This window comes from Pteronotus mesoamericanus, unplaced genomic scaffold (assembly GCF_021234165.1).
Source record: "Pteronotus mesoamericanus isolate MK-2021 breed Mesoamerican mustached bat unplaced genomic scaffold, CSHL_Meso_final contig_169, whole genome shotgun sequence".
Taxonomy (NCBI): Eukaryota; Metazoa; Chordata; class Mammalia; order Chiroptera; family Mormoopidae; genus Pteronotus; species Pteronotus mesoamericanus.
Window position 1 is genome coordinate 20029975 of NW_026555068.1, and position 11092 is coordinate 20041066.

The window sequence follows — 11092 nt, forward strand, 5'->3', positions numbered from 1 at the left end:
TATTCTCACATTAAGCATTCCAAAGGATCAATAGTGGTAGTAGAAAGAGTTACGATATCAAAGTCCATGAATCAGAGCAAGGGAAGATAACTGAACTAAATATTACACGGCATTAAGCATGATAATCTCATTCATCTTTCTCACAAATAGGATGGTGTTGCCAATGGTATTCAAATAGTCTGTACAGAAAGACATCCGGCAACCCATCCTCATTAGCAATGTCCTTACTAATAGGATAGAAATAGTTGAAGTCTGGTGACGAAAACCACTTCTTTCTTTGAGAATAATTGGCTGTCTCTTCTATCGTTGGCTTCTGTAACTTTCACTTTTCTAAGCTTCTGATATCGCCCAGCTTCTCCTTTGATCGCTATCCTTGCTTCTTTTCCCTTTAATATGTTAACACCTTACCAGTTGTCACAGCCTCACAGAACCCAAGGTCATTCATTCCCTTTCTCCCTGTAACATGAGATGATCAATTAAGGAATTGATCTTAAAGTTTAACTTTCTAGAGGGCAACCTTTTTCTTTGTTGAAGGGGATATCACCAAGAACAGTAAAACAAGAATGTCTGCAAAATAACAATCACTTTAGTATCCTATGAACCTCAGTTTGAACCTAAACTGTGTTAAACCTAGGATTCAACACATCTGGGAATATCTGGAAGACTAGTCAGGAAACCTAGTCAGCTCTATTTAAATGACAGTTGGCAAGGTTTCTTGAAATATACTCATCTTAAGGGAAGACTTACTCAAAATACACGTGTTGAGTGAAAGAACAACAGAGTAGATTGTAGAGGTGATTCTGAGCAGGAGATAGTTTCTGTCACTTATCTGTTCTTCAGGATGAGTCCACACACGCTTAAATCCTAGCAAAGGAACTGCAATAAAACCCAAATGAGCCATTTATTACAATCGCATTAAGAACAAAAGCACTATTAGCCAATACCATTTTATCATTTCTGCAAGACTGTAGCTCAATTTGGAATGTCAGAATGATGAAGCCGGTGAACTAAGAAAGGCAGCTGGACCAACAACTGCCAGAAATCCAGGACAGGCCTGCAGGCAGGGTCTCTGAGACACATCCTCATTGTCAAATTAATCACAGCAAAAAGGAAGAACCATCCACAAAAAAGTATTAAAACAACCCTGGGATTTCCCCATAGAGGATCCACAAAGAAAATCTCAAAACCATGTGGGGGTAAAATTGAAGCTTTTTGGGATTCCCTTGAAGGAAGGCAAGTCGATGAAACTCTGTTTTGTTTCTGCTGTGGCAAACTTGTTTTTACCTCCAGGATGTTGTGAAACAGGTAAGTATGGATTATATTAACATATTATCTCAGTTTTAAACATTAAACTCATCTTTTTAAAAATATCCTCTGACCTTCATTTTAAAAAAAAAAGTCCTTTGCATATAGAGAAGGAATTTTCTTTTTCTTTTTTATTTTTTTTTGTTGCGTTTAAATGACTTTTATTTTTAAACAACATACATGACGTATTTTTTTCTTTAAAACAATGCCTCCGCTCCAAATAAATCAAGGTCAAAATAAATGAAGAGCTCAAGATAACATCAGTTTCATTTGCCCTAGTCCTGGTGTGTGAATGAAAAGCAGCAGCCACTTATGATGACAAGTGATAGATCTAAACTGCCAAATCTGTTAATGTTTCTCCATTTCTAAACCATCTTCAAAGAAAATCCTATACGGGGTAGCACGTCCTCACCCTAGTCCAGCAGAACCATCGTGCTGTCTGGATACACGATTTCACCGTCAAGAACTGGCAGTTTTGGAAATCAGCAAGGATGTGCTAGATTTGTTCTGCAGCTCCCGTCATAAAAGGCTTCACTCCTTCTGGTCTCTGTTCTTCAGGTTTCCCTTTGAATTCACGTCACCTTCCATGTACTTCCCAAAGGCTTCTTTTGAGAAGCTGGTTTCCTGCAAAGGACGGTTAGTGACAACGTGCACACCACTGATGACTGTACGTTCGGTTCCTTCGCCCTCGGGGCCTTCCCCGAGGCGAGAAGAGGCGGTTTCCCCAAGGAGCGAGCCACCGACCTGGCCCTCTGTCCTGCTGGACCACTTTCCCCTCCACCTGCAGGCACAGTGGGCCTGCGGTCTCCGGATCTTGGAGACTGGGGACATCTCCTCGAGGCTGATGAGGTCCCCGTAGATATCGCGGCGGCGCCTGGAAGGAGAGACGGAGGCGCCGGCTTAGCAGTGGCCTGGAGCGACGCTCAGGGCACTGGGAGTGGGTGGGAAAGAAGGAATTTTCCTCTGTGTTCTTTCAAGGAGGAATATTTTACAGTACAACCAACACAGCACGTTAAGAGATAAGAGTGCCATTCTCTACTCTTTCAAACTACCATATTCATATATATTATTAAACCTGGCAGTGGTTGTTACGAACATGAGCTCTGGAAATAACGTGAGTTCTAGTGGCAGCTGAAACACAGCTTCATGACTCTGAACAAGCTAACTGCCTGTGTCACTCTGTCCTTGTTTGTAAAATAAGTAATTGTCAGTACCTCGTGGCCATGTTGTAAGGATTAAAATGATTAATACCTTTAAAGTACTTAGAACAATGCCAGGTGCCTACTTAAGCTTAGCTGAGTAAAAATTAGTTAATAAATGACTAAATATCTATTCATGCCATAAATGTTGATTGAGTGCACATATGAGTACAGTAAGCACTTCTGATACTGGGGAAATGGGCAAGAACAAAAAAAAAAAAAAATTACCTTCTTCCAGGAGCTTAAATTGTAAATGCTTTCTAAACCATAATCAATAGCTAAATACTCCAGGGACCGTAATTAAATACTTTTAGACTCTCAAGCATTCCGGGTTCATAGTTTATCATGTTACATTGAGCACTAGTAATGATGAAAATTTTTGCTTACATTTTGAATATTTTTTTAGAATGAATATCCTAAAGATAAAATGTTGAGTCAAAAGTTTTCAACATTATATTTTAAGGGATATATGCCTGCCTCATCAAAATAATTTAATTAGCATCTATAAAATGTAAATATATAAAAATGTACCTCAAGACACAGTTAAAGTTTAGTGAAAACATGATGATACCACTTTGGAAATTGGATACAATGACAGCCAGCATTCTGACTCTGACTGTGTTAATAACAAATTTGAGCTTTGCAAAAATATAAATGAACTTAGACCTGTGCAAAGATAATATATTGTATCCAAAATAGCCCTGCATGATGAAATCTATTTGGGGGGGGGTTGATTTTATGCAGAAGTTATAAGCGTGTTGTGGTTAGAGAAAAATCTGTGAATTTTCACCATTAGGATACATATAAAACCTTCAAAAAATAATATGTTTTGAAGCACAAATGGCCTCAATTAAGATAATTTTCAGAGTCTTACTGAGTAATCACTAACAGCTTACTTAAATTGTGGAACCCCATGTATTCATGGATCAGAAAACTGATAGTACTAAATTGTGTAGAAAAAGTCATTGGGGGGAATTATTTCCCACTTGGAGTAGGTTATTTTCTCATTTTTTAAAACTGCTTTTTAGACAATTTTAACAAATAGTTTTATTAAAAAGTATATATTTAGAATCAAATATGAAAAGTACTCATTTGAAGATGATTTCTGTTTGCAACCCTCTAGTCTGAAGGCATCGTCCCTTTTTTACCTGGTCTCCCTAATTTCAGAGCTAGAAAGTTTGCTCTCTGGGAGAACTTTCAGGCTTCCTTCAGTGTAGGGAGGACAATGGAAACTTTAGAACTTTGTGCTTCCTTTGTCAAGACCTCAGGGCTGAATTTAGGACTGAGCTGCAGTAGTAGACAAACCTTACAACTGATATATCTATTTCCTCTTTCTGCTTAGTTAAAATTAGTCCTTTTGTTTTCTTTTTAATTGTCCTGCTTACTATGTATTTTAATATTCCAAGCAGTATCAAGTCCAGTTGGAAGAAATTGAGCTTGGAAGTCATACATAAATAGATGATAGTACAGCCAGTTCAATTTTTCCCCCAAACTACCTAATCAGTGAACGGTACTTCCGCATCACCGTCAGTCCCAAGCACCTGGGTCAGTAAACATGTGTTAAATAGGGTCTGAGAGACCTTTTACCATCAAGTATAGAAAGGCTGCAATATGTCCTCTGTGTGTAACTACATAGTAGAAGACTTTGGGGAAAGAATTAATCTCTGCAGTATATGGTATGACATGAATTCAAGAACTATTGTTAAAAAAAAAAAAATTAACTCCATAAACCAATCATTGTTTCCACTGAAATGATGAAAAGAAACTTTAAACTGAAAAGTAATATCCAGGGTTGGCTAGGATGTAGGAAAATAGGAATTCTCATACGTATCTTATAAAAGCGTCAATGAGTACAAACTTTCATAAGGCGGCATAAGCCTAGTGGTTAACAAGGGCTTGAACTAAGTTCTGGTTTTCATACTTACTGGCTATGTGACCTCCACCAATTTTTGAAGTCCTTTCACCCTCATTTTTTTAAAACCATCTTTAAAATGGGTATAATGATCAGATTCAATGTGTAATGGTGTGGTGATGATTGGGATACATACAGCGCCCAACGCACTGTAAGCGTTCATGTGTTTGACTTTGTTATGATAATTATCTTTAATATTATAATTTGGCAAGACATGCCAAGCCTTCGGGTGAAACATTAGCTTCTGATCCAGAAAGTCCGCTTTCAGGAATTCAGCCTAAGGAAGCAACTCAGGACGCCCACAGCGAGTCAGCTGCCAGGACCCCGCAGACTGCCGCGGTCTTCAGTGGGGTGGGCAGAGCCTCGGAGCTGCAGCAAGGAGGTGCTCAGTCTGCCGTGACCCCAGGTCTTACCCACTGCTAGCCAACCGCACCGCGATGCTTTCAAAGTAAAATAAAGAATTTAAAATGTTGATTATAGTATGAGAATGATACTTCAGGGAAGAACGGTCTTGAAATTTGTGGCGGGGAGGGGCAGGGAGGAGCAGGAAATTCTAAAAAATAATCTTCGATATGGAAGTTTCCCTAAAGCTTTAAGTTTGAGTTTTAAATTTTTTTCTCATCTCCCATGAAGAAATATTTTCAGTTGACAATCCCTAATTAATTACAAGATTAGCCTTTGGACAGTGTTTACTTGGTATGATTCCCTAAACCCCCTGTATTAAAAGCCACTGGTTTGTTAAACGGCAGATTCCTACGTCCATCCCAGGAGGCTAACTCAGAACCCCAGACAGGCGCTCGGCAAACTGTGCGTTTGACAAGCGCGGCCCTCGGGGACCAGGAGCCCCAGTCTGTCTAGGGGAGCAGCTACAGATCTTCTCAGGTGGAAAGAGGCAAGGTCATGGCCTGCCATGACATTATTTGAGAAGACACGTGGAAAAATAAATTACTTGTAAAGGAAAATGGAAAAATACAGTTTTTTATTGCACTGTTTTGACTTGCATTTTAAATATTGCCATTAATGCCCACATCTGTCTGTACATGTGCATTTACAGGGTTCTACCAGTGTTTCTTTTTTTCTTTTTTTAAGTTTCATCTGTAAAGAATGTATATGTAAGCATTCTGTTCTTCGAGGGGCACTTTCCTATGAACTCTTATATCCCTAACAAAAAATAACAGCTGTCTCAGCCTGCGCTGGCGAAGGGGTTCATTTTTCCGTCTCCACCCTCTTCACTGCTGTAAGCCTTAAATTTATTGTCACAGGTGAATGTGGTTGAAAGATTGGCTTTCAAAAGGCAAACACGGTCCACCGGACGGCCACCGTTCTCGGGAGCAGAGGGAGCTCGCTCTGCATTCTTCTACAATGCACATTGTTTCTCGTTTAGGTTTTTTGCGAAGACAATAAAGAATTGGATAATTCATTTTTAACTTTTATACCACTTTTTCAAGTAATTCGATCTCAAAAAAAAAACAAAACACAGAAACGAGAGCAGCATCCTAGTAGCCCGGACTGTGTGATTATGGGCCTATGGAACTTTACAGGAAGTGAACCTTTGCTCTCGAGTCTTTAATGTACTCATATAAGTCACAGAAGTCAGGTGTTTAAAGATGACAATGGCTCAAGGAAATTGCTGACACGTAAAAGAAAAGGGGCATTAGTTCCAGCTGATATGATATTTTTTAATTGTCCAAAACATTTTATATGTTTGTGTATTCAATTCATATGTTAAATATGTATATGTAAATATCCTTGTCTCCATATTAGGATATGCATACATATTATACTTTATAATTATTAGGTATATATGTTAAGAAGGGTTCACATTAATGACAAAAATAAAACCAGAGTTTTAGAGGTTTTGTTCCTACATCTCCCAATACCCAAAATCTGAGTCTAATATAGTATGTGACATCTGAAACCATGTATTTTTTTTATCTATCTTTGTCAAACGGGCACCAAACAGTCCCATCCACCCTATCCTGTCTCCTGTTTTCCCCACTCACATACATAAACACCCACAAATCCTCCACATGCAAACAGGCCAAGTCTCTTGATGTGATTTCTCAAGAACGGAAATTTCCTCTCCTCACTATAAACTGTCGTTCCCAGGCGCCTCAAAGGCTGAGACTCTTCATACTTTATGGAAGGCTGGAGGCTCCCATCAGGTGTTTATATCCACTCTCTCTCATACCACCTAGGCATCCTTGGAGCAGTAGTCTGTCCAGTCTCCTAGCCTGGAAGAGCGAGACATACAGGCCAGGGGCCAAGGGATTAGAAAGAGGAAAAGGACACCAGGAGAACTTTCTCTTGACATCTGGGAATCTTGAGGCAGAGAGTTGGGGGCAGGGCTGGGGGGCGGGGACCAGAGTGAAGAAGGAAGGCAGGGACAGTCTATAGGGATAGATGGAAAATAGAGCCACGGCTGTCAGACAGGTGCAGGACGCTTTGCCCTGAGGCCCCCAGGACTTGTCACAAGAGGTCATCCTCTTTAGGCACGCGGTGAAGTTGGGAGGAACACTGATCACACGTGTCCTTACCCAATCCCCTGAGCACCCTTCGAAACCTGGTTTCCAAAAGCTCCACTGTCCCCATAACCTCTAGTTCTTATTTACAAATTTAAAATAAGGTCAATCGTATTGTTTAATGAGAAATTTAAGTTTTTTAAAACCCAGACACTAACACCCCAGCATAAACACATATCTACAAAGAGTAAAAATACTGTAATTAGAGTCTGTCTAATTTTAATGGAGAGAAATGTCTGTTGGCAAACATCAAATAGGAACTGAAATAAAAGCAGGGCACGGAAGGTGAGGAAATAAAGAGGGCGGGTTTTTCCAAGGACCTGTGTGTCCTTTTGTTGATGGAACTGAAGATATGCTGATGCACTTTCGGTACTTAATATTCTGCAGGGCTGGGAACGAGCGCGCTGGCCTGAATTCTGCCCGACTTCGCCTGGGCGTGGCTGATTCCTCACCCCTGCTGGGTCAATGCTGCCTGAAATCTTCTGCAACAACACTCGCCTTTCTTCACATAGAACAAGATGTGGTTATGTTATTCATCTGGAAACTGTCTCTCACACCTCTGTCTTTTCTTTGGGGTTAGCTTCTCATCTTAACTCTGTCCCTGAAGTCACCTATTTGAATACATGCGCAGTCCAAAAACAAGAGTCCTGTCCTGGGCTTCTCACTCTACCCACCTTTGTACCACATTCTCATTCACTCCCATGGTTCCAGTTAGGCTCATTCTATCCATACACACAAAGTCAAACCCGAGTTGTCTTCCAGGAGCCCTCTTGAGTTCTAGACCCTAATATTGAGCTGTGCACTGGACAGATCCTCTTGACCATCCAGTAGAAACCTCAAGCACCAGTGTTTGAGATGGGGCTCGTCAGTACCTACCCTCCCTCAAAGGCCATGTTCCCTTTCTCAGTGCTGACGTCATCTCTGTGTTCCCAAGTCAGTAACCTAGGCATGGTCCAAGCCTTTTCATTCTCGTTCTCACAAGTCACCTCTCCCTCCCACACACCACCTCCAAACAATCTCTTCGCTCTGTCACCCTGAAGAATCTTACAACTCTCCGCCCTCCTGCTGCCAGCCCAGTCCAGGCTAACATCACTTCTTTCCTCAGTTGAGGAAAAATGGTGTTTCTGTATTCCCTTCTATTCTCTTTGACTCCCACTGGAAAAATCCAGAGCCTTATAAAAATGCAAAGCCATGAAGCCAATTCTTCATTAACATATGCTGGTATTTGCCAGTGCTCATGGATTCAAATCTGTACGTCATAATGTTATGAGGCTTTGTTTAGCCTTCCAGCCCTAACAGAGTTAAGATCCTCTCTTCCCACCAACATTAGTCTCAACCTATTTTTCTTTGAACTCTTCAAGGCACCAAGCTCTGACTCATCTCAGCGCTTGCCTTCATTTCAGGTTTCCTTTCAGCTTGAACTAGACTTTACTCTGTCCTTTGTTTTGGCCAGAACACTTCTTAGTATTAGTAATAGTATTAATTCTTCTTTTTCATTTTTTATTTAAATCTATTGGGGTAACAGTGCTTAATAACATCATGGAAGTTTCAGGTATACATTCTCAAAATACATCACCTGTATATTGCATTGTGTGCTCACCTCCCAAAGTTTAGTCTCCTCCCCTCACCATGTGTTTGACCCCCTTTGCCATCTTCATCCCCCTCTGCATGGATCTTGAGAACATCATTCCAAGTGTAATATTACTTCTTAAGATTGGCCTCCCCAGCTTTCAAGCTAGTTATATTCCTGTGGTTTGTTTCCTAGGCCGAATTCACCTTTCCCAACTTTTATAATAACAGAACCTAGACTGTGCTCAGTGCAATGATATGACCAGCTACAAGAACCACCTTCTGGTTAGGAGTGGTTATGTGACGTAGCTCTCGCCAATAAAAGTTCATCAGAAGTCTCCTCTGAGGCTAAAAAAAAAAAATTAAAGTCCAAGACTCAACTGACACGTGTTTCTTCCTTTTGCGTTTTACCTTTGTCTGTCCTTCCTCTTTCTGCTTGGACTCATGCGTGGTGCCTAGAGAGTAGGAAAGGCAGAGATTTTTAGGACTGTGAGGCAAAAACTCAAGTTATGATAGTGGAACAGGAAGGTAAAAGGAATTTGAGTTTTTGGTGATTTCTCTGTGGACTCCGATATACTGGGGTGGAAAACCTCTTAGTTTGTAAGCGTACGGTCTTGTTCATTGCTACACACCTCATGCAGGGCAGACACAAGGTGGAAACAAAGGCTGTGGAATGAATAAGTGATTGAAGGGAAAGGGAGGGTGTGAAGGTCCCTACAGGGAGTGGCAGGAGCTTCCTCCAGGGTTAAATCTCTTCATCCCTTTTAAAGGCTTGAAGTTGGAAAGGTTCTGTGCATATCTAAGTGTAAATATCTGGATTCAAGTACCTAAATTCCCCCTTGGATTGTTCACCTGATTTAAAATCCTAAAATCTTGGTTAAAAGTACAGACATTCTATGGGAAAGGAAACAAGTCGGATCATTAAGATTAATGTTCAAATTAGTTGATCAGGTAATCTATTTATAATTTGGTTACCTCAGCCTCGGGAGCATAAGACCAGGACCCAAGATAGATGTTCTTGGGGGAAGGGAAGCAAATTGGAGGTAATGAGAAGAGGATGTCAGAATACAGCCCGCAATTTAAGAAGAGCTCCTGTATTGATGTCTGTATTGACCATGAGCAGAGATAGACTTTCTGTAACAAGGCTCTCCAAGGACCCGTGGGTATAATGTTTATCTTTTTTACATATGAAACATTTGCTTTACTGGCACACCCACCAGAGGAGTGATATCATTTTTACTAACTGAAATACAGCTTTATAACTACATCAAAAACTGCCACAGGATAGTGATTCCAAGCAGTAGCTGGAAGTGCTCATGGAAATGAAGATGTTCTTTTGTTGTCATGGCCAAACTAAAGCACGATCTATGGAAATAACAATGACTGGCTGCCATATAGCAGCTTCGCATTTTACCATATTTAATGAACACGATATTGAGTATGGGAGGAAAAGGTAAAAATAGTAAAACATCGTCTTCTGAGGGATGTTACTTAGCATATGACTTTAATTAAGAAAAGAAAAATCAAAATTAATTATTGCAAAGTTAATTGTTAGCATCTAAGAAAAGAAAGTGAATACTTATTGAACTTCCTTTCAAACACATGTCACTGAAAAAAAAAGATTGAACAAGGAGACAGGATGCACAGAGAAAAGAAACAGGTACAAGGCTTGCTAGTCCTTGGATGATAAGCCAAGTTTTTAAAAATTCAAAATACGTAAAGAATATTTTGATCCAAGAGCTAAAAAGTACAATGTAATGAAAAACAAACCAGAAAGCTGACAGTGGATACATTTCCACTTTAGGTGTCATGGATGAGCCAAAGTAAATAAAATATAGGTTAATTGGGATTACGATTTTTTAAAAAATCCTTCTGTTTGGATTTAATAAATGAAGATTCTCTGTATTGAGATAATTAAGTAAAAATGATAAGCTGTGTCATTTTTATTTGCTCTTTTTAATGAAAGGAATTTCATGAATTCATTTCCTGAATAGCTGCGGCAGTTATCTTGCCATGTTAAACACTGTGACCCATGACTCAAAAAAGACATGTAGAAACATAGACCTCTCTTAACAATGGAAGCACTGTTAGTAGGAGAGGGACAGGTTTAGACAAGACAAGCTGAGTATGGCATTTCTCTGGAGGGGTTTTTTGGGGGGGGAGGGGGGAAATAAACAATTTGGATTGATTGAGGAAAGAGATTGAAAATGTATTGAAAGACAAATGGAAGACTGACTGAGAATGTGACAAACACTTGTCCTTTGTTTGGGATGACAAAACGTATTTTCCATAGGGAAAAATACAGCTCACAGTCCAGCCCCAGCAAGCTGCACTAGGTGTGAAAGACAGCTGAGAAGCCAACTCTAGAACTCTTTCCTGTGCTTTGCCCTAAAAACACTTGAAAAGAGTGAGTAAAAAACCCCAAGGCCTGGAGAGCAGATGTGTGAGCACATTCTCATCACAAGAAAGACAAGAGAAGAAAGTCTTTCTAAAATTTGTTTGCAAAATATTTCTATCTTACCACCCTAAATATGCATGGTTTATATTGACTTCAAAGGGGAATCTCTACAGCTAAAGATAATATT

The 11092-nt window shown here is 40.0% G+C and overlaps 1 pseudogene; it reads right to left on the reverse strand.

Annotated features, from left to right (window-relative positions):
• Positions 1–1653: 1653 nt before the first annotated feature.
• Positions 1654–2530, reverse strand: LOC129064730 (translationally-controlled tumor protein-like; annotated as a pseudogene).
• Positions 2531–11092: the final 8562 nt, after the last annotated feature.